The sequence below is a fragment of the Marmota monax genome, unplaced genomic scaffold (genome assembly GCF_021218885.2).
Source record: "Marmota monax isolate L192 unplaced genomic scaffold, Marmota_monax_Labrador192_F-V1.1 WCK01_AAM20220418_F8-fsc00010, whole genome shotgun sequence".
NCBI classification, from domain to species: Eukaryota; Metazoa; Chordata; class Mammalia; order Rodentia; family Sciuridae; genus Marmota; species Marmota monax.
Window position 1 is genome coordinate 10,320,599 of NW_026692321.1, and position 23,229 is coordinate 10,343,827.

The 23,229-nt window shown below is 46.9% G+C and overlaps 1 protein-coding gene across 1 annotated transcript in view; it reads right to left on the reverse strand.

The window, feature by feature from the left end:
- Window positions 1-21,952, reverse strand: part of Cyria (CYFIP related Rac1 interactor A) — a 99,314-nt gene extending 77,362 nt beyond the window's left edge. The window contains exon 1 of the mRNA XM_046441299.1: window positions 21,856-21,952. The gene's annotated coding sequence lies outside the window, so the exon portion shown is untranslated. The remainder of the gene's footprint in view (window positions 1-21,855) is intronic.
- Between the last annotated feature and the right edge of the window lie 1,277 nt (window positions 21,953-23,229).

Below are 23,229 nucleotides of genomic sequence, written 5' to 3' on the forward strand. Positions count from 1 at the left end.
AGCTAATCTTTTGCTCCATTTAAGGGTACAAGTCCTGGCTCACTTGACATACTGCTCTTCCTCTGTTCTTGGGTTCGACCGCACCGGTCTCCTTGTTGGGCCTCAAGTGCCTCAGCCACACAGTGTTCTCTCTGTCCAGAACACTTTCCCCCAGACACAGATATGCCACAGTCACCTTTAATAATTTGTGCTCAAGTGTCACCTTTTAAACGAGAACCATCCTACCCACCCTTTTAGACTGCAACCTCCCCCCACCTTATTTTATTGCATTTCTTTCCCACGGGTCTTTTGACCTCTAATAGACTAGAAAGTAATGAACATGACTTTATTACCTTTGCCTTAAAAATTTTACTGTTTATATTATATATCATTATTTTATATAATAAGTATTCATAAATAACAAGTTTATATATTACATTCTTGCTTTTTATCTTAGTTATGATTAACATAATATTATTATTATTTTTTAAATATTTATTTTTTTAGTTGTGGTTGGACACAATCTTTATTTATTTATTTTTATGTGGGGCTGAGGATCGAACCCAGGGCCCTGCACTTGCTAGGCGAGGGCTCTACCACTGAGCCTCAACCCCAGCCCTAACATAATATTATTAACATTACTTTAATGTCACTAATGTGATTCATTTTCTACTTTCTTTCATTGATGTTTCACACCCAAGGCCTAGCAAAAAGTAGGCACCCGGTAAACATTTGCCAGACACATGAATTAATGATTCTAGTTCAAGATCTCTCACCGTAGCTTGAACAATGCGTAGCCAGAGTGAAAGGTGGCTGAAAAACACCTGTAGGCAGGTGAACTTAAGAAACAAGTGCCTGGGGACAGAGTCTTCTTCAACCTCTTAAGACTTGATAGTCTTGCCAAAGTCCACCTGAATAATCCGATACCACTAAAGAAGGACCACCAAGCAGTTTCAGACTTGCTCAGATCAAGCAAGGAATGTTTTCAGGGACTTCAATGTACAGCTCTGCTTTTTATATAAATGGAATACATCAAAGTTGATAAATAGGTCAGTTGATAAATTGGTCAGTTGGAGCCCTCTCCATCCCCTCTACAATTCTGTTTATATTACACATTTTTTTCACACATTTCTTTTCCCTGAAATCTTACTAAGACAATATCCTTAGTTCTATCTTGATTCTCTCACAACTAGACACCCTGAAAGCATGCTTTCCGGGCCAGTCCCTTGTCAGTCTTGCTCACTGTCACAGGCTCAGTTCCCATCTGAACACAATGTTTTTAAAAGTATCTGGTGGATGAACAATGAATGCCCTGGGAACATCTACCAGGACCCGTTCCACGAGAGCCAACTATGTTCTGAGACGCAACCCCCCACCAGACTGGCCACCAGAGCAGAAAGCACACAAACGGGGACTCCTCCCAGTGCCTGGCATGGTTTCTGGCTGCAAGAGACATTTGACCAGCCTTTGATGGCAAGAAGTCAAGTTCAGCTACCTGCAGGCCTGGACATGATCAAGGGCACTTCTAGATACACACGCTGGAATCTTGGGACTCTCTACTCTGATGCTGTGGTTGGACCCTAATTAGAGAGCTAATGTGGGGCAGGTCAAACACCCCATTTACTGCAGCGTCCACCTGTCATACAAGGGGGTTACTGTGGGAATCAGAAAGACTCCACTCTCACTCAGGTCCCTCCCTTTAGAGCAGGGGCTGAGGCATGGAGGACGTTTGTTGGTGTGGGATGGTCATCACAGCAGCAAGCCCCCTGGCTGTGGGAGGATTTGTAAGACCCTCGAGGACCGACTTCACCATAGTCTGGCCTCAGATGACCATTTATACTGGGGATATTCTCTGCCATTTCCTCCTGTGAGCTAGGTGGAGCTCATCATGTTGATCCAGGCATCTGTCAAAGGGCTGCTGGGCTAACTACCACTGTCTATCAAAAGCTTCCTTTAACCATGTTTTCATCCCAGATGTTTGCGAAAGACTTGCCATTACCAAGTTCAGAAGCATGATTAGGGGCTTTCGGGCTCTGATTAAAGTCAGGAATTAACTGAGCTTCAGAAGTAACTGCCTTGGAGGCCACGCATAGATAATCACATGGAAGATGATTCCAGGGTCAGTGCATATACTTTCTTCTACCTTTGGGGAGTCTTTAATATGGAAAGGGGTCAATAATTGCTATGGGAAATAAGAGCAAAGTAGAGCATAAAAACAAAGCGGGATGCATGTAGCCTTTACACACACACATACACACACACACACAGGCACAACCACTGAGTTTCCTAGACATCAGCAGCTGATTGGATATACCTCATAAATACAAAACTTCTCAAGAAAAACTGGTTAACACCAAAATGAAAAAGTATTAGGTCCTGTTTTCATTGTGGTAGAAATCAGGGGAGAAAGACTTGGACAGTGACAGCATTCTTTCATCTGAAAGTCATACTTCAACTGAACTGGCAGGCATTCCAGGGGAGAGCAACAGAACAGAATTGATCCACGAGCACCAACATTCTTTTCATTTTTTCCCCCAATATTTTTGTAACCTCAAACAAATATCGCAAATGCCTCAGGTTTTTGCATCAACTCACCTATTCTTAGCTTGTATATTTACTCCACCAACATTTGCTAAATAAGTGAGGGAGTATCCTGGGCTTGTGCAAGGTGTGGCATTTGAAACCAGAGGTCTTGGCTTCAGCTAAGTGTTGCCCTGAAAATGGAGAGGGCTCCAACTGACCAATGCAAGAATCTCAGGAATCAACAGACGCTGGCCAGTGCAGGCGTGATGGGCCATGAAGCCATCCTGTGCTTGGGGCGTGTCAGAGCCTGCTGCTGTGACTTTCCATTGTCTTTCATTCTATCACATTTGTTCAAATGCTCTCTGTGATGGTTCATTTTGTGCATCAACTAGACTGGGCCCTCAGGTGTCCAGATGTGGGGTAAACCTTGTTCTGTGGTGACAGAAGGTGTTGGTAGATGAGATCAACACCTCAACTGGTGGACGGAGGAAAGCAGATGGTACCCCTCAAAGTGGGTGGGTCTCATCCAATTGGCTGAAGGTCCGAATAGAACAAAATGCTGAGCAAGGGAGAATTCGCTCTCTGCACCTGCCTATCTTTCAGCTAGGACCTGGGCCTTCTGCCTTTGAACTTGTACTAGCACTGGAACTCACACTGTCGGCTCTCCTGATTCTCAGCCCTTCAGACCCAGGCTAACTCCACGTATCATTAGCCCTCCTGGGTCTCCAGCTTGCCAACTGCAGATCTTGTAACTTCTGAGCTTCCGTAACCATGCGAATTAATTCCTTAAATTAATCTCTTTATATGTATCTATGTCTACATATATCTCTTATTGGTTTTATTTCTCTGAAGATCCCAGAGTAATACATACCAGATAATAGGAGATGTGTTAATGTTCAAACGTCACAACCGCATCTGGTACATTCCTCCTTCCAAATACAATTATCAGTTGGGTTAATGCAAATTAGCAACTGGAAATTTCATTTCCTTGTATCATATCAGTTGCTACAAAACAGAGAAATGAGCAAATGTATTCAGATATTACATAATCAACAAATGTCTAAGTTTGATGCAGGTCTTGAGTAAGCTCTGAAATTCAAAAGACTGTCTAAGTCATGATTTTGCCATTTATGAGCTATCTGGTCACAGAAAGGTACACAAGCTCTGCTTTCTTACCTCTACCAACTGTACCAGATACCCTGGTCAACTTATTAGAAAGATTATACCCAGACCAAATTCAGCACACTCTATGTCCTCATGTTGTTTTTTCTCTCTCTTTTTAATACCTGTCCTACAAAGCCTATCAGGTCCCATCCACCCTCCTCCCCAAACACACTGCCCTCTTCTGTAAAATTTTGAATTAGCAAAGAACACAATCTCTGGGGCCCTCCCACTTTCTTCCCTTTTGCCTTGGACAACCAACACTTTTCCTTCAGATATTAGCACCCCAACTTTTTTGGGTGCCTGGTCATCAGACTGCCTTCTCTGAGCCAACAGGTCACTCCTACCTCGTTGCACAGCATTATGTCTTCTCAATATATTCTGAGCTCCAGACACCACACTGCCCAACACAACATATAAATGATATGTATATATGCATAAGTAGGTAGTGGCTGGATACCTAGGCACACATACAGAAAAGCAGGAGCCTTGTTTTGTTCAGTGCCAGGAGAACAGTAGGTATACAATAAATATTTTTCAATTGAGAAAATGAACGAACAAACCAGACCCAGATGTCCCAGTCCCTTCAAATTCTCAGAAGTGTCAAGGGGTGGACATTCAGTCTCAGGTAGAAGCTAATGACAGCATAGGTAGGAAGAACTCACCTACTGGGGGGCCAAGTGGGAGGAGCCCTGAGTTGTCCCTGTTCTCCATACAGCACTTTATGGTTGAAACAGGTCCAGGAACCTCTCCTGACCACAGGAGCCTTCTGACACAATCTCCTGGAGCCACATTATAAAGGTGTTCATAAACACTGACCCTTATCCACTCTGGCAGAGGCAGCTGGGGAAATGAAAGTGCCCTTGGAAGATTGCTCGCCATCATGCCACTGACCACCTACGCAAGGCCAAGATCATTATGCCACCGACCGCTACCCTATGCAAGGCTGGATGGAGCACACGCACTGGCTTGGACACACTCAGCACTCAGGGTTCCCCTGAACCCTCCATTTGCTGGTAGTGTGATCTGAGCCAAATGTCTTTGCCTCCAGCCACAGCTCCTCTTCCATAAAATGGGATAAACAGTGAGATATGATTCCCAGGATAGTTATGACGATCAAGGAAGGCAGTGTGGGTGGGTAACAAACTCAAAAATCTGTCTTCATGTCCTCAGAGCTGTATAGAGTGCTTACCACTAACGCTAACAAAAGGGGAAATGGTTAACACATAAATAAAGCCTATATTTGTCTACTTATTACTAAAATACACAGTTTTATTTGATTCATTTATTTATTTATGAAACACAACATTTTGAATGAGCTCTTCTGTCTTGCTCAAACTTGTTAATCCTGGTAAGAAAAGGTTTAGAGATTGAAATGGATTTTGAAATGTCTGGACCCTCAGGATGAACTTATTTCAATGCAATATGCTATAATCGCAATTACAGCATAAAAAGCAGAACAAGATTTTACTATTTTCAAGTTCACACTGGCCTTTGAGGACACTATCAGTCAAGGTCTTAGAGAGAAACAGACAGTGATAGAGCACTCGGTGGCCTTATCTGTCTGGGAGACGCTCCACCACGAGGAGAGCCTCTGCCACACCCACTGCACCAGCTTGGCTCCTGCCCTCGCATCTCTCTGCCTTCGTTTCTTTCTCTGAACTAAAGAGTCACTATTGCTTCCCAGAAAGGCAGGGTAAGGATCAACCACAATTAAACAAGATATGGTGAGGTGTAAGAATTCTGAACAGCCCCAAAGAAAGACACAACAATGGTCAAAAAGTCCTGTGTGATTACCGTCCCTGTCAAGGACATCGCTCATCAACAAGGCTGGGGACCTTGAGTTAAGTTTGCACCACAAGAGCTCTTTGATACAGGACACGAGTTTCAGCAGAAGGGGGAGAAAGGGCTTCAGAGATGCGATCACCATAAATTTAAGAAATAAATTGATAAACCCATGTATCACTCTAGAGCACAATTGAAATTATGCTTTTGCCAAATTTTCTAATCTTAAATAGACTGCAGAGACTTTAATTATACAGTCATGCCTCAATATCCTCTAGGGATTGGATCCAGAACTCCCCTCCCCCACAGACACCACAGATGCTCAAATCCCTTCTGCAAAATGGCTTAGTATGTGCAAAAGCCTATGCATACTTCCCTATTACTTTAAATCAACTCTAGATTCCTGATAATACATGAAGGCCATGTGCATAGTTGTTACAGTGTATTGTTCAGGGAATACTGATAAAGAAAATGTCCATAAATGTCCAATGCAGCTGCACCCACCATGGACCTAACACAGTAGTGCTAGCAAAGTGAAGACAGTAGCAGTATAACAGTTTTCCCAACATATACTTTTTTTTGTACCAGGGATTGAACGCAGGGACACTTAACCACTGAGCCACATCCCTAGCCCTTTTTATGTTTTATTTTGAGACAGGGTCTCACTAAGTTGCTTAGGCTTTGCTAAGTTTCTAAGTCTGGCTTTGAACTTTTGATCCTCCTGCCTCAGCCTCCCAAGCCACTGGGATTACAGGTGTGGGCCACCACGCCCAGTTTTTTCCACTATCTTCCATCTGCATTTGGTAGGATCTATGGTAAGGGCTGACTCTATTTGACTTTCTTGGGTTCCCAGAGTATTGGAGCAGCTATGATCTCATATATCTTTTTAAGACAACTAGTGTGTATTAATTACCTATTGTTTGCCAGGCAGAGTGCTGGGTTTTACCCCTAAGATCCAGGAGTAAATGGTACAAAATTTCTTCCATCACGGAGCTGCTACTTTCTAATGTGACAGCTTCCACTAAAATATCCACACCTGCAGTAAACTCCATTCCCAGGATGCCATCAAATGTTATCTTACTAAGAACACAATGTTCACATCTTCTTCAGTAAGTTGCCAGTTTGTGGATTAGACTGTATTCTTTTCCCAACTGCAAAAGATTATAGGGCTTGAAGAGTTGCTGTGTAACTTGCATGTACACCTCCTCTTCCATGGAAGGGGATGCAATTTGTAGAAGATGACTTGGACAATTGACATGTTTAAAAAACAGAATGTGAGCAGAATAAAGAATGCCACTTCCCAGAAGAAGCTTTGAAAGGCACTTCCTCTCAATTTTCTGCCACCTTGCTCACTCTTTTTACCATCATGAACACAACACAATCCAAGAAGCATCAGCTCCTTCAGCTCAGGTCTCAGAATAAGAAGACATGTGGACAAGGTCAAGAGTCCCCCTACAACACTTTACATGTGATGTAAACAAAATGGTTGTTACTCCCAACCATTGAGGTTGGAAGACTTACTTGTTATTGCAGCAAAACTGACTGATACACCACATCTTCCCAAGTTAAGTGGTTTTCTATGCTTAGGTATTATGTATGAGAAGAAACTATGTCCCTGTGTAGATAAGGTTCCTAGGACCGCACAGTGGGCAAGCCACAGCGCAGAATCAAACAGCAAAGATGAAAGCAACAGGAACAAAACCATGTATTTATCATAGCCTACTGCAAAGAAAAGCAGGCCTGGCTCACCTTTCATGGAGAAATCTCTTCTGCAAACTGCAGATCAGTTAAATCACTAGCAATTATAAAGGTTTCATTGGTCTCAGGATCAGTTCCTGATATCAAGGACAATGGAGCGAAAGACCTACAGGCAACAAAAGCTGCACAGAATCAGAGGACAGAGCTTCTGTCCCCACTAAACTTACAGGCTGGCAGCCTCAGAGACTCTCCCAAGACTGAGCAGCTCCAAGAAGGGTGGCTGTTCCTCCCTGGCCATGAGAAGGTTGCCTGAGCTCAAGAGAAGAGCCACCTAGCACTCCAGGTGCCCGTCACATGCCTGGAGGCAGCGCCAGGAAAGGCAACAATCAGGTGTGTGATTTCACCAGGAAACAAACATCAAGAGCCCCTGACCTTAGGCCTAGGGAAAGGGGCAGGCATCCAGGACAGACGCTCCGGATGATGGGACTGGGTGACTAAAGCAACTGACTTCTTCCTGTTGCTTTCTTTTCAAGTGTCCTTTTCCTTTATTTTCCTTTCCTTTTTACTTTCACTTTAATAGGACGAGTCACCTTGATCACTAATTCAGACACACGCCCGCCCCAGCCTGCTGGTCGATGTGGAAGGGTTCCGCAGCAGCAGAGTTATTTGCCAGGAAGTTCAGTACTGACAGCTATTTCTGGGGGGTCTGAGAGAGTTGGCACCCTGTGTGTGGCTTCCCATGACAATTCACACCTCTGTGGACTCAGCTAGGCTGCTCCTGACACCTCCCTCCCCTTTCTGCCTACAGATGTCTTTTCCATATAGCACCAGGACCCCTCTGGGCTTCCTTCACTACAGTAATAGTAATTCAATAAACAATTGCCCCTAGTCAGCAGGAAAACATGCATGTGTGTGCTTTAAAGAACGGCACTGAAGCACAAATATTATACGAATATAAATCAGGAAAGTAATTCTGGAAGCCCAAAGAAAGCCCAAACAGGCAGCTGTGGACACATCAGGAGGAGCCAAGAAAGCTGATAAAAACCGAGTTGTGAAGAAATGTCAGACTTTATCCCAAACCTCTCACCAGGTATCATGTGTGAACAGAGGTCCCTAACCGGCATGCGATTCACACCCTGTAAACTGTACAGAGCTTTTCACTTGTTTCCAAGCTTGTTATTTCACAATATTCCTGGGAGGGAGGGAAGATGAGCTCCCCTGGAGGATCAGGAGAGGAAGAGAGGCTCTGGGTCCCGGCCTAGAATGGCTGCTCCTTTCCTCCAACATCAGGGGCCTGAGGGCGGTGGTGGTACTATGAATATCACCATTTTAAAAACTTGAGCATGCATTTAAACCTGGGAAATTCAAGTGATCTTCTCACAGGTGCTTTGGGCCCACCATCATGAAGGCCCCAAGAGGTTAAAGTTGATCTGACCCGAGCACCCAGTGGTGCCTGTGCACGGACTGTTCAGTTCTCAAAACAGCTGTTGAATTGGGGGTTGGGGGGGAGACAAACCACCAGCTGAAAGAGAGTAACTTTGCTCCCAGCTGCTCTGTTTTGTAACTGGCATGCCCTCCTGGGTATGCACCCTCCGACCAGAAGTCCAGTTGGTTCATCCCTCCCTCATGAAGAGGCCCTAAGGGCTCCCTACAGACTTCGGGCTTCAGGATGTCCTCTAGCTCCAATCTTCACCCACACTACCCCTCAAGCTGCTCTAAGTTGCTGCACGTTGCTAGAAGCCCCTTTGCTGAAGGACGCGTGATTCCGACGGGAAGGGATGTGGAGTGGAGCAGGCCTCCTAGAGGCTCCTGAGCCTGGAGTTCCTCTCTCCCCCTCTTTAGCCCTCTGCATTCCCTGGTACTTCCTGCCTGAGAAGAAGCTGAAGCCTCTCAGAGACTCGTGCTCTGTCTGCAAGGGGAAGGGCCCTGCCAGGGGACCAGGAGTTTTTCTTTCTGGAAAGGTCTCCGGAGACAAGGCCTTCTAGGTCCTGTGGGCTCCCCCTGCTCCCCTCTGAGTCACAGAGTGGTGAGTGGAAAGTCCTGGCTGAAATCCCGACACGCTTTAGGGTTTCTGCAGAGCCTCCTGGTTCCAGCCTGCGGTCACTCTTTATAAACACAAGTCCCCAGCAGCTGTTCATCCCTGGGGCTTCTGGAGATGTCCTCTTTCTCCAGTTAACCCTCTCCTCACCATGCCCTTTATTCCTCCTTCCTATCCTCTCCTTCACTATTCTACCTGTCTGGCGGCTGTCCCCCAGGGAACTGGCTGAGTGGGGCTTAGAGCCCACATTCTTTCAAAATTCCCAGGTTTCAAATTTAACTAGGACTTGTAGCCTTTAAAAGGGAAAGAAAAAAAAAAGGAGTAGAGGCATTAATAAGAGCTGAGCTCTCTCTCTATCGCAGGCCTTGAGCTATGTGCTGGGGTTGTGACAATTAAGGACAAGCCCAGACCTGCTGTCTGGGTGCTCAAGCTAGTGTGCGACAGGCAGCGAACCAGAGACAGGAAACATAAAGTAAAGGCTCTTGGTCAGAGAGAGCAGCAGGAAACACAGCCCCCTCCACCTACCACTGGCCACTTGGCCACTCAGCTATAGCCCCAGGCCTCCTTGCCGTCCTCTCGACAGGCCAAGCAACCTCCACTCCTGGCTTGGCACTGGCTGAGGCTCTGCTGAACACAGTTTCCCCTGATTGTCCACAAAGTTCATTCTCTTACTTCCTTCAGGTCTCTACTCAATACCACCTGCCCCTGAGGCCTCCCAGGCCACCTTGCTTAAAAGAGCATCCCTTCCCCACTCTCCACCTTTACTCCTCCTCACCTCGACACCCAGCTCTGCTTTGAAACTTATCATCATCAAACATAATACTCATTTGGCTTGTTTATACATTTATGGTCCATATTTTCCTATCAGCTCCAGGGGGCCAGGGAAGGACCTGACTCATTGTGGGTACTCAATAACTATGTGTTGAATGAGTTCTTGGATGGATGGATGAATGGATGGATGAATTTGGTGACCTGCTGGGGAAGGTTTCCAGGAGAAGGGAACTCTGGAGCGAATCTGAGAAATCTGTCTCAGTAAAGAAAGAGCATTTTAAAAAGAGGATGCAGCTCGTGTGTGGTTTTGGATAAATAACATTACCATTTTCTCTTCTGTAATAGGAAGCTAATGTATAATATTTGCAAATCTATGATAAGCTATGAAACCAAACAAAAGAGAGTTTGAGCCAATAAAAGTGAGCTACCAATGGTGCAGGCTGATGCATCCTGGGGAAAGACAGGGGAAGCCTGTCATGCTCCACAACCTTGGGCTTGACTGGTGAGTAGCCGAGGGAAACTGGGAAGCCCAGCACAGCGAGGGGGGCGCTGGTGGGCCAGTGAGACTTGATCTTGTGTTGACAAGGGCGCCTCAGTTCCAGGCCAAGGCAAAATCCCAAGCACCCTGCGGAACTGTGCTCTCTGAATTGTTCATTCACAAAGCAAACCCAGCGCCTGGCATGCGATCTGCCTTTGAGTGAAGGATTCCATGGCTCTGAGTCCTGGTTTTGCTCTCTGTGTCATGAAGGCCACATCTTCTCCCATTAATCGATACATGGGAAAGTTTTCAGAACAGTGTCTGGCACTTCCGAAACACGCAGCAAGAGTTCATTAGATGGAAACAGACGTTACTTGCACAAAGCTTACATCTAGGCGGGGAGAGTCCTGCAACTCCATGCTGGAAAAAGGCAAAGGAACCGATCTGATGGTTTTTCTGAGGCTCAAGGGACTCTAATCATGGCAGAAAGGATTTTATTACCTAAAAAAAGGTATGTCCTAGAAGCAGCGTGAGCTGTATGGTACAGGAGCGTGGAGGACTTCACCCAAACCCTGGTGCTCTGTGTTCACTGCCATGTCTTAAGGAAAAATTTAAAAAATGTTCTTAGCATCAACGTCTTTATCTTCAGAAAAGGAATAAAAATATGTGCCTTGCAAGGTGGTCTGTGGGTGCAGAAATGTCTACAAAAAGACTGGCAATATAGTGTCAACGGGTGTTAACTGCATTCTGAATTCCATGATTCATTTTTATTAATGTAATTGAAAATTTGAGAATACTTTGAAAAATGAGGGGCCACATTGGGTCTGAGTAACCTGTAAATCGTTGGTTAGAAAGAAAGCAAAAAAAAAACTATGTGCATAAGCCACAAAATAACAAGCACACTGTAGCTATTTTAGTTTATATAAGCCACTCAAACTATTTCCTGAATCTGAGGTTTAACAGATAAACTTACACAACCCTCTACCTTACCAGTGAGTAGCAGAGTATACAGTAGAGAGGGAACAGGGGGTACAGGGCCTCTGGCACATGGCAGATTTAAGGGGGACACGAGGGGGGCATGTGGAAACCTCAATCTGTACTCATGGGGAAGAGGACTCCTGGTTACGGTCATTGCGGCCACCACACCACAAGAGAGCCTCTGGCCTAGCTTTAGAGGGCACCTTGTCTACCCGCTCATAGAGACAGAGGAACTGAGGCTCAGCGAGGGGCGTAAACACAGATCCAGTCTCAGTGCCTCCACCCACACTGGACAGTGCTCTCTCCTCCACCCGTGGGGTCTTCCTAATCGTCACCAGCTCAGGAAGCAAAGCTGTACAGCTATGGTAATCCTGCTCTCTCCTTCCCCCCCGTCCAGTTCCCCTACTCTGCTAAGCCCCATGTCTGAGAAGACTGGCAGGGACGTAGGCACAGCAGATCAGGCGTGTCCTGGTCCCAGGGGCTGAGGCAACTCAACACTTTCTCCCTCTGAGTTTCCCTTTCTCCATTTCTTTTTCTCTTTCTCTATCTTTTCCTACCTCCCTGCAGCTGACGATATTAAATAAAACTGAATATATTTTTGTCCCTTATTTTTTGAAAACTTGCGTGAGATTTTTCTTTCATCTACTTTTACTTTTAAAGCAGCATATCAAGTGATCTGAGTTATTTTTAATACATCTAGAAAAGAGTTTATAGGGTTCTATGTTTCTGAAGCAGAAGAATCCGAAATTTCTTCCTAACGAGCGTAATTTAGTTGCTTCCTGACACTTAATTGATCTCTCCATGGTCATGGATCCCTCAGCCTCAACCTGCAGGAGCACTTGAGAAGTCGGCTGTGTTCAGGAGCCACACTGGCCAGGGGCTGGCCTGAGCCACAGCCTGGTGCAGACAGCACCCTTCAGGGCCTTGCTTGAGAAGCTCCCTCTGGAAGGACCTCCAACCCAACACGCTCATGCCCACAGCACACCCATACACATGCTCACACTCATGCACACGCACTCACACACCACCCACACTCAACAGCATGCTGGCTCACATACACCCACAGCAGAGTCACACACTCTCAAACCACACACACGCTCACCCCTGCCCCACACAACACATCCATACAATCTCTCACACACCCCACACCTGCCACACATTCACACTCACACCCACTCAACACACACAGTCAAACCATGCACACACCCACCCCATACTACATCACCCACCGTACAAGCACACTCACACTCATACACTAGGCCTCTCCAATTGATGAGGGCCACCCCAAAGCAATCTTCATCTCCTTATGCCCTGATGTGACATATTTAACGCCTCAGTGGCTTCAGCTGTCTGCGCAAACGGAAGGCCTTAAAGATGCTGCACTCCCCTGTCATTTCCAAAGTGGAAATCACCCTCTGTGGTCAGACCCCTGGTTCCTGTTCTAGTTGCTGATGGGGAGAACCTTCCAGAGAAGCAGGGTGGAACCTCAGAGACATGCAGGGCCACTGACTTGTCAAACTTCATCAAATTCTGGAGGAAAGTTAAGCTTTCAACAGGGCGAAAGACAGAGTTATGTGTTACATAGCATAAACTCAAAAGGCAAAGGAATTAAAGGGGAATGGGAGGGGGTGGAGGTTGTCCACCGTTTGTTCTCCAGTCTCTTAAATTCTCCATGGTTCAATACCATACAGCCACAGACCAGAACAGCACATGCCTCCATTTCCTTGGGCAGATGTTGAACTGGTCCTGTGTTCTCCAATAAGGAACTCTGACACTCCTCTGATCCCCTGAGCAGTGCTTAGCCATAGCCTTAATTATAGGCCCAGAACACAGGGCAACCACTGGTGACGGCTATTACCTTCACGGCTATGGTCATCCTCCTGCTTGGTCCAGTGGCCAACAGGCCCTTGCTGGCCTCAGAAATATGAATGGCAGCAGAGGTGCCATCAGACACACACAGCCAAAGGCAATGAGAGATCAATCTCATGAAAGAAACAAAGAGCCTGGCGGAAACCAGGGCCAAGCCCTGGAGCCTCTCCTCAGCCCCCTGCAGTAGTCTGCCTGGAACGGAGCAGGCAGCTCCGTGCTCCCGGTCCCCTCTCCCCCTGGCCTCCACTCTAGACTCTCAGAGAGAGAAGGAGAGGTCATCTGCTTAGAAACTCAGTTCCCAGGGGAAAGAGAAGTGGCAACCCAAGACCACTCAACAGAAGCAGACCCAAGAGCCAAGGCCTTCTCGCACCCCTCTGGGACCTGGGGCTCCTCACTTCCCCATGCTTGCTCTTCACGCCCTGGTTCCTCCTCACAAGCTGAAATGATGAGTCAGAATGAAAAAGTCCCATCTACCTTCCCCTAAGGCCAACGGTGAAACTTGGTTATAGGCCACACACTCAATCAAAAATTCCCAGCTTATTTTTACTTCTAAGGAAGCTTTAAATATATATATATATATATATATATATATATATATCTGTACTGGTGAAACTTTGGAACCCATGTTTTAACATATTCTTATTGTTTTGGTTTTGGGTCAAGAATGGTCATTTTGATCATTTATTATTGTTTAAGTTGATAAAATATAAAACTGGCCATGTTTGGTTTTGATCAGCACAATATGAACCATGTCATCACACTCTAAATCTCCAAAGGTGGGATTCTTGCCTCTGTCTCCCTAACTCTAGGGGCACTGGGACCACCTTAGGCACTCTGCAATGGATGCATCAATTTTTTAAAAAACTCTTTGTCCCAAAATGCTTCAGAATACAGAATCCTTTACACTCTGAAGAGGCGGCAGAATGCATCAACCATGTATTCCATTCACCCCCAGGAGGGTCTGGGACACTGTCTTTCTGCCGAAACACTCATTCATCCTGAGTGGGCTAAATAAGAGCTATAAATACTCTCGCGTAAGATGGAGCCAGCTTTTGCTTTCAAATGACTGATGAAAAGAATTCGTTTTCAGAGCTTTTGAGATTTTGTACGTAACAATAAGAGAACACGTATGCGTCAGAAAACAGCTTCCAAAACCCATGATTCAAGGGCCCAGATTTGAAACCTCCATACTTCAGAAAAAAACACATTTCAGAAATAAAGGAGCAGAAGATCACTAACACGGTACATACAGAGCTTGATTCTTAGCCAACCTTGTCACAATCCAGTGAACACTGCAGAGGGGTTTATTTCAAGTGTTGAGTGAAGACCCCCAGGCTAGAGACAGGAGTCTGCAGAAATGGGCTTTGGGGGGCATTACCTGAGGTGATTCAGAAAAGCATTATCAGAGGAAGTAGAAGGAGAAGCTCCAAGTCATTTCCCACTCAGAGCAATAAAGAGGAACCTAAAGGACATGGCCAGAACTTTTAAAACAAATTTTATTCATAGGTCAGGCAAAAGGGGAGGCTGATAAATATTTAATTCATTCATCCTTCACAATATTCCTGAGACACAAACATTACAAACATCAGTCCACAAATTGGAAAACTTGGCAAATGTAGGGAATTTGCCCAAAGAATGAGCCAAGATTGCATCCCAGGTCTGCTCTCTGCACAACATGTGGCTCAGCAACTTCAAGGTACACATGCCATTTGTCTGGATTTCAGAGCTGTAGAAAGTTCGTGCCCCCTGCCTGGGAAAAGGCACTGGTCTCAGTCTCTCTCTCATTCTCTCCCCACCCCTTTCATTCATCTGTTTCTTTCTTTCTCTCTTTCCCTTTCTTCTTTCTCCTTCCTTTCCTCCCTCCCCCCCGTCTCTCCTTGCCTTTCCATCTATACATCTGTCCATCCGTCCTTCTATCCAATGACCCTCAATTTCTACAGAACAAAGGGGTTACACCCTGGGGTTCACCCACATGTCACTCTGTCATTCTGTAAGCTGAGAACACAGCTGTTTTGTGATCCCATGATCATAAGCTGTCCCAGGAAGCATCTGAAAAACAAGTTATATAGCACCTGCCTCAACTGGGAGGATTCACAGCTCAGCAAGGCCATATGCTTCAGGCGCTCCAGGCACAGATCCTTACAGCTGGATGGCATCTTCTGACAAACTGGCCCAAGCAAAGGACACCCTGAAGGATGCCAGTCAGCCACAGAGAAACACTTAAAACTCAAGCCGTATTTTATTTGACTTCAATTTGAAGGCATGGAGGCACTATGGCTACCATGAACTTCCACCTCTTGGAGATGAGCATTTTACCACATCACATCTTGGAACCCCATGCTCCTCATGCACATGTGGCCTTTGTTGTAGTGTGGCTGGTGGAGGAGCAGGCTGTGAAGGTGCACACCATGGTTTCAGACACCAGCTTGCAACCTCGGGTGGGCCTTTGTAGCGAGGCAATGTCATGCATCTTCCTTACAGTGGGGATAACATCTGTTTTGAACACTCTTCAGAAGATGGCTAAAAGTGGGTACTAAATGCTTGCTACTATCATCCTGGTGGCAAGACCCTATATTGTTCTGTAGGTACTGCTGCTCATGTTTTACCAAAGGGGACATGACATTCAGCAAGATGAGACACCAGCCAAAGGCCAAGCTGCTTGTGAATAGGCAGCATGGGCATAAGATCCTGGGCCTTCTCTGTCTCTCTGTGCCCCACCCCAGTATGCTGCCTCTCTATACTGGGTGATTGGAACCAGGGCTCCTCACTGCTAGCCAGCATCTGGTTGCTAGTAGGAATAAGAACTTGCAGAGTGCTCTGATAGGTGTGTTGGTCACTGATCTTCATGATCAGGTTGTGCATTTTATTTAAAACACAAGAATATTTTATTTAAAACACAAGAACATCAAAACAATTTTGTAAAAGACATTAATTTACAAGAGAAGAGCACATCACAGAGAGGCATCTGTGCAGTTGACTCCCTTTCCTATTCATGTGAGTAAAGATTCTGGAACATGGGAATACCTTGGTGCCTCTGCTGGGCTCCTGCATACTTTCTGGACTCTTCCTGTTAGCATCAACCTTGATGTAATCACTTATTGGGATGTTCAATCGGAAAGTGGTTCCCTTTCTGGAAGGAGAACAAGGTTCCTCTGCTCTTGGAGAGGATTCTGTGAGAACACATGGGGTTCTCCCCATCCCCAGCTCTCTCAACAACCATGCTTATGAAAGCTGCCACATTTTCTTTCTTCACCTGTCACTCAGAAAAATTAGCCCAAGAGCTTATTAAAATCATCAGGCTAGATGCAGAAAGGTCCTTTTAATTCATTGACTCAAACCTTCCCATTTTACCAACACTGAAACAGAGCACAGAAGCCTTTCCTTCCCTTACCTGGGAAGTGAGGCACAGAATTAAGAGCTGAGCCCAAATGATCAGCCCTCCATGATACATGCTTTTCTGTTTCATGCACTTTGTGCAAAAAAGCAGAGAAACCTTGGTCTCCCTCCCAGAAAGGAAACCACTTCCTAATTGAGCATCCTGATAAATGAAAGTCAAGGCTGATGTCAACAGGACGAGTCCAGAAAGGATGGCCACGATCCACTTGGGCATGTCCTTCCTCTGCTGAGTCCCCCATGGAGAGAGGGCCACCTGAGGGCAGGCAGGGCAATGCCACATTGACCACTGCACGCTTACCTTCTAGCGCGGCATAGGACAAGGAGCCACGCCATACACATTTGTTATATGAATGACTGATTCCATTTTCATGCTTGATCCATCATAAAACTGCAATTACACTCTTTGGGGCACTCTATTTCCCTAGTTTCATTTTAAAAATCTAATTATCTATGCCATACAGAATTTTTATTAGAAAGTGAAGTCATTAAATAAGCAGACATCAGACTCAGGCCCTGAGATAATTGCAAATAGAAACACATCTGTCTGCTGCACTGAGCTGAACCTGGTAAACACACTGCTGGGAAACACGGTGCCTCCTTTCAGCACTTGGGTTGGTTAAGGCAACAGGATTCTTAAACCAAGGAAATTAGACTCCAAATTATCCAAGAAAGGCTAGGGAGCAAATCTGTAATCTTCCTAGACATGAACCCACATCATCCTTGCACTTGAAGAGTCAACCACCCCCGTGGTCTAACCTTGTTGAGTCTCCCCCGTCTCTGTATCTCAGGGAAGCACCTGTCAAGCTTTCCATTCAAATGTTCAATTACAAAATCTTGGGCTCTCCAGAGGCTCAGGTCATTTCAATGACAACCTAGCAATCCATTCTTGTGCTAAGGAAACTACTTCTAGAATCCTCAAATGTTTTCTCTTAACGCAGACATGTCAAACTCCTCTTCTATTCACTTATAGGAATAAATCCTCAGCTGACTGCAGAAAGTCTCGTTAATGTTGTGCTGAGAGCAAAACCCTAATAAAGTCTCTAAATATTTACTATGAGTCTGAGTTACAGCACTGACCAGTTCCACCCCTATTAAAATCCGCTTGCATTCTCCAAACACAATTATTTTAGGTCACTGACATGCCAGCCAAGGAAATGACAAGACTGTGTACTTCAGCACAAAGAGCAAGCAGGACCTAGTTTTAAATTCTGGCCCTGCCACTTCTAGCTGCCAGATGCCATGCAAGTGACTTTTACCTTTTTCCCAGTTTCTTTAACTGTAAAATGGGGACAATGATACTAATGTCACAGAATTAAAATGATGATTATGGAAAATGCATACATATATATGCTAACTTAAAAGGGGAGGTGGTGAAGCTAAATATGTCCATAATGAAAAAAACATGAAGCCTTCATTTTAAACTGTGCTCACAGACAAAGCAGGTTTCTGAAATTTAGTGGGTCTGCTGCCATTTCCAATTTCTTCCTCTCTGAGAAAACAAGTATTGGAGATTTTGCCTCATTGTGAAAATAAACACTGTTTATCTGGTAAGAGAGGACTCCACTAACCAGTAGTGGCAGTGGCCTGAGCATGAGCACTTTGTAACCTTCCCAGATGATGAATGGAGCACCAAAGGCCACAATTCATCCAAAGAGCTTCCTACCAGGGTTCTAACGAGGACCCAGGGTATCAATAACTGAGAATGTTTTTCTAATCAATAGAACTAAAAAACAGCAAGTCTACTGTGAGGTGGGCACCATGCCAGACCCTACTAACATGACATTTAATTTCGAAAAGGCAAGTATAATTATTGCCATTTTACAGATACAAGCATTGAGGTCCAAAGAGATTAGATGTACCTGTTGAGGATCTCACAGCCAGAACAGAGCAGGAGGGGAGTTTCCACTCATGTCTGACTCCAAAACCCTCTTTCTTTCCAATCACCATGTTGCCTTGACAGGAAATTCATTCAGCTCCATTGAAGTAGAACCAGAGGCTACTAGGAGTGGATGAATGAAAACCCAGAATCAGGCAGGACTGGCTCCCTGCCACCTGCTCCTCTCCTGCTCTGCTCACCAGAGCTGAATGAGGGGCTCTCCAGCAATCACCCCACTGCCATGAGGGCTGGACCAAGTTTCCCACGTGGGCAGTAGAACTACTATGCTTCACAAAGCACTGGCCACCTAATTCAACCCTAAGGGGTGACCTGGTCAAGAGGCCATCATTGGGCCCAGTATCATCCTTCCACTTATCATGCCACCTTTCTGACTGTATTGCAAGAACTTCTTTTTCAGTTCTATCTTTTACACCCAACTATATTCTTTGAAACCAGAAATGGTGTTCATATTTATAATCCCCAGTATTTGTTAGACAGAGTAGGAGCTCCACACATGTGAGGTGTGTAAATGAAGTATGGATTGAATATCAAAGCCAGAAGAGGTGACTTCAGAGGATGCCTCTAACTCTGAGGTTTTATGGCTTAATTATTTTAAGTCAGTTATGGACCTCCAGACAATAGTTCAGGGGTCTCTTTAACACTGAGCTCTCCCAACAGAACCAGACATTATGGGTCCTTTAGCATTTCAACCATCCAAAGCACTCCCTGCAGCCTCTTCCATTTCACCCCCATAGCAAACAGCCAGCAGGAAAGATGCTCTCAACTCTTTTAGAAACTGAGGTCCATATGAGTGAACGGACTTCCTCATGGCCAACATTTGACAATGAGGCTACTGATCCCCTTTAATTTTCAAGCTGCCATAATACATTTTCAGCCTTTGATTACCAAGCCCGGAGCATGTCGGTAGAAAGAAGGAGAGGGACAGGGGTGGAACAGAAGAGAGTGCAATGGAGAGAAAAATAACCAGGAAGGGAGGAGGCAGCTTCACTGGAGTGTCATTGACAGGGGACAGTGGGTGACCCTATGGCCCTGGTGAGCTCAGAGCCCTCACCCAGGGCTGGCTCTGTGTCCCTGACTCATCCGGTTGCATGGAGGCCCTGGGAGTAGAAGCAAACTGAATTCTTCTCAGTGCTGAGTAAAAAACAGGAAGTCACAAGTGGCTTCCCTCTGCAGTCTGCCTTCAACCTGGGTTTCCAAAAGTTGGGGTCAAGGGTAAACAAAGGACATGACAGGCAGCTCCCTGGTGGCATGCCTCCACAGGGGACCAGAATCTCACCTAAGGAATTGGACTGGAGGAACTCACCAATGAACCTCTAGAAGCATGGGTTTAGGGGGCTGAGGCCCTGGGAGCAGAACCTGGGAACCGAGCAGGGTGGGAACCAGGGACATCCACATACCAGTTTCACTTTCCCTTCATTCAATAAAAGTTGAGGGCTGACTCTGCTAACATTAGTTGACCACAGGGAAAATTTCCCTTGATCTGAGCTTAGTTTCCCCATCTGCAAATTGGGGATAGCCCCTCCCCAACAGCACTATTTTGAAGATGAATGGAAAGCACATCAGTGAGCTGCCAGCCACTGTGCACCATTTGGGATCTATTATTACCACCCAGGCAGTGTGCTACCCACTGTGTACTCCAGCCCAGGATGCTCTTGAGAGCAGGAAGGAGTGCGGGCAGATCTGACCCCACCTCGCTCCCCTACTCTCCCCTCACAGGATAACAGGAGCCTGGGCAGCAGGAGGTGAAATTCTGCCAGCCCCCAGGCAGGGCCCAGTGCCCATGTTTATGACTGTTTATTTCAGAGCAAGTAGAAAGGAGAAATTAGAGCCATAAAAGACAGGACAACAGACCAATAAAAACCAGCTCCCAGAAGAGTCAGAGGGAGGAAGAGAGGCAAAACTGTCACCATAGCAACACAAGACAGTCAGAAACACGCAGGAAAAACAGCCGCTGCTCTGCCTCTTCTCTTCCCTGCAAAGAAGCCAGAGAACCCCACTTGGAGCCATGTGAGAGACAGCAAGATCCACCCTAGGACCTCTGGCCTCCAAGCCCAGACCTGGCCAGTGGCCACTCTCCTCTTGCTGCCCAGCCCAGGTCCCAGCCCTGTACGGTCCCAATCCAGCTCTCTGTGCCCTGGGAACACAACACTGTGCAGATGGCCAGGCCCATCCAGAGAAGGTGGTGGCCAGTGACAGTGGGGAAAGTTTCTAACAGGGAAAGGAGGGAGGGCTGAAAAGCTGTGGGGGAAGCCAAGACTTTGAACTCCAGTCCCATGACCTTGCCCTGGGTTCCCTAGGGAGCAGAGGCGGGGGGGAAGGACATGGGAGGGGAGACCAGGCAGACCCAGACTCCAAAAAGGTGGCTTTGTCAGTACTGGGTCCTGTATCCCCAATAGGGCTTGGGGGAGTTCTGGGTATCAGAATTCTGGGTGGGTGAGCAAATGGCTTTGGAAACCTTAAATAACAAAGCTCTTGGACCTGGCATCTAGGGACACTGACAGCAAGTCTAAGCGGGTTGGAGAAGGACCCAGGAGTGGCTGGCTCGTTTTGATAGAGGTGTTCTTTAACTGGCAGACAAGACAGGTGTCTCCAGCAAAAAGCGTGACTGGCCAGAGAGAGAACAGCCTCTTGGGAAGTGGGTCAAATTGTTCCCGGAGCTTAGGATCAGAAAATCTCTTTTTCCAGCCTGGAGTTCTGCGTTCTGAAGGAAAGGGGGAGGGCACAGACGGCAAGCAGGTTGGGTCCTAGGCACAGCAGCTTGCACACTGGCTGAGAACCTCTGCGGCAGGTGGCAGCAGAAGGGTCCAGGTGTACAGGGGCTGGGAAGGGGGGGTTCTTCCCTGCCTCTGGGGCTGTAGAGAGTGATAAGGAGCAGAGCTGAGCCCCTGGTGATGGGAATGGGGAGGCAGAAGATTGGGGTCTCCTGGAAGAATGGCTTTGGAGCTGAAGATACCTGGGGGGGGGAGTGGGAGTGGCTGACGGGCCAAGGGGGTGATCTGGAAAAGGAACACATCAGGGACAGCCCTTGAAGACAGGGAGCAGACCGTGCACAGAAATATCTCTGGCGGGCAACCGCTGGAGAGGGGCTCCAGGAGAGGGGCTCCGGGACCCGGTCCTCCACGCCCGCTCGCTCCCTCCCCCAAGGCTGCAGGGGCGTCGGGAACCGGGCAAGGGTGGCGAGGGTCGCCTGCACCAGCCCCGCCCGCGGCTGCCCCGCGCCTCCCGAGCACTCCGCCTGGGATCCCGCCCGCGCTCCCCGGGCCTCGTCCGGGCCGCGCTCACCGAGTCGCCGCCGCCCTGCTCCACCGCCCGCTCCGCCGCCGCTGTGGAAGCCTCTCTCCGCGGCCGCCGCAGCCTGCGAGATGGCCCGGGAGCCCCGCCCCACCCCGCCCCGCCCCGCCCCCAGCCCTGCCCGCCGCGGCCGCCCCGCCCCGGCCCGGACCCCACCCCCGTTGTCACCCGCGTCCCCAGACTCGCTCGCGCGACTCCTTCTCCTCCCAGGCTCTGCCCGGGGCGCTCCAGGGCTGGTGATGACCCTTCTCATTCCCTCTCTTAGCCTTGGACACTTGGCCTTGCCCTTCAGGAGGAAGCCTGCACCAGCCCTATGCCCACACCCCGAATTCCTTCATACCCATTATTCCCCTGCATAAAAAGAGAAATCCCCGCAATCGAGGCCCGCACACCCATCTTCAAAGGCATCCAACCTCTAGCCCTGCTCTAAAATTACTTTGGATTCTGCAGGAAGCTTTGCTCCCAGACCTTTGCTGCATATCTTACTAACAGAATCCCAGTCTCTTTCCAGGGTTGCAGTTATCTGATGGAATCACCAAAACAGTATTTCCAAATGCTTAATATAAATAAATAAATAAATAAATAAATGTGATTATCCTAAAGAGTAAGTCTGCAAAAACACTTTTTAAAATCCTATGATGCGAGGAGAAAGTGGATCACACATCATTGTCATGATCATTGTTTTAAAACATCTGCCATAGAGGTTTTTTGCAATACAGAGAGGGAGATTCAGGAAACCAGAAAGGTCTAAACTGAGCCAAACAGGTTGTGAGTCAGAGCTCCTGTTTGGGGGTGGGTGCAGACCCCAGCCTTGCAGCTTCCTTTCCCAATCAATCAACTAGAGCACCATCCAGCTCTTATTAAACCTTCACAGGTATGCTCAGCAGTGTGTTGTGCCAGTAGCTGAATTCCTTGGGAAGTATGTGGGCTGGGACCAGAAGGAGGCAAAGCCCAGGTCAGGAGTGTAGGAAGCATCAGGAGAATTTCATCAGTCCCTTGACTTCCTAAGTTTCAGTGTGTGACCCATGGAAGACTTGCTCTGTCCAAGCCTCCACAGGGTCTTGACAATTCATGTGTCTAAAAGGCTTTCATGAACTGACTGGGGAGGCTCCTACTCAGATTTTGGTAGGAATTCACAGACAAGGAGCATGAAGTCACAGCCTAGTTAGAATAAAAAAGCTTACCAGTTGGAAGGGGTCCTTGGGATCCAAATGAATACTTTCCCCTTCCTCTTTTGAGTCTCTCAAGGCCCTCCTTCCCTGGCCCCACTTCTGTTGTCAATTCCTGCAAAGATAATTTATAAACACACACACACACACACACAAAAGAATTTCTCACTCGGTTCACCTTGAGCTTGCTGGACTT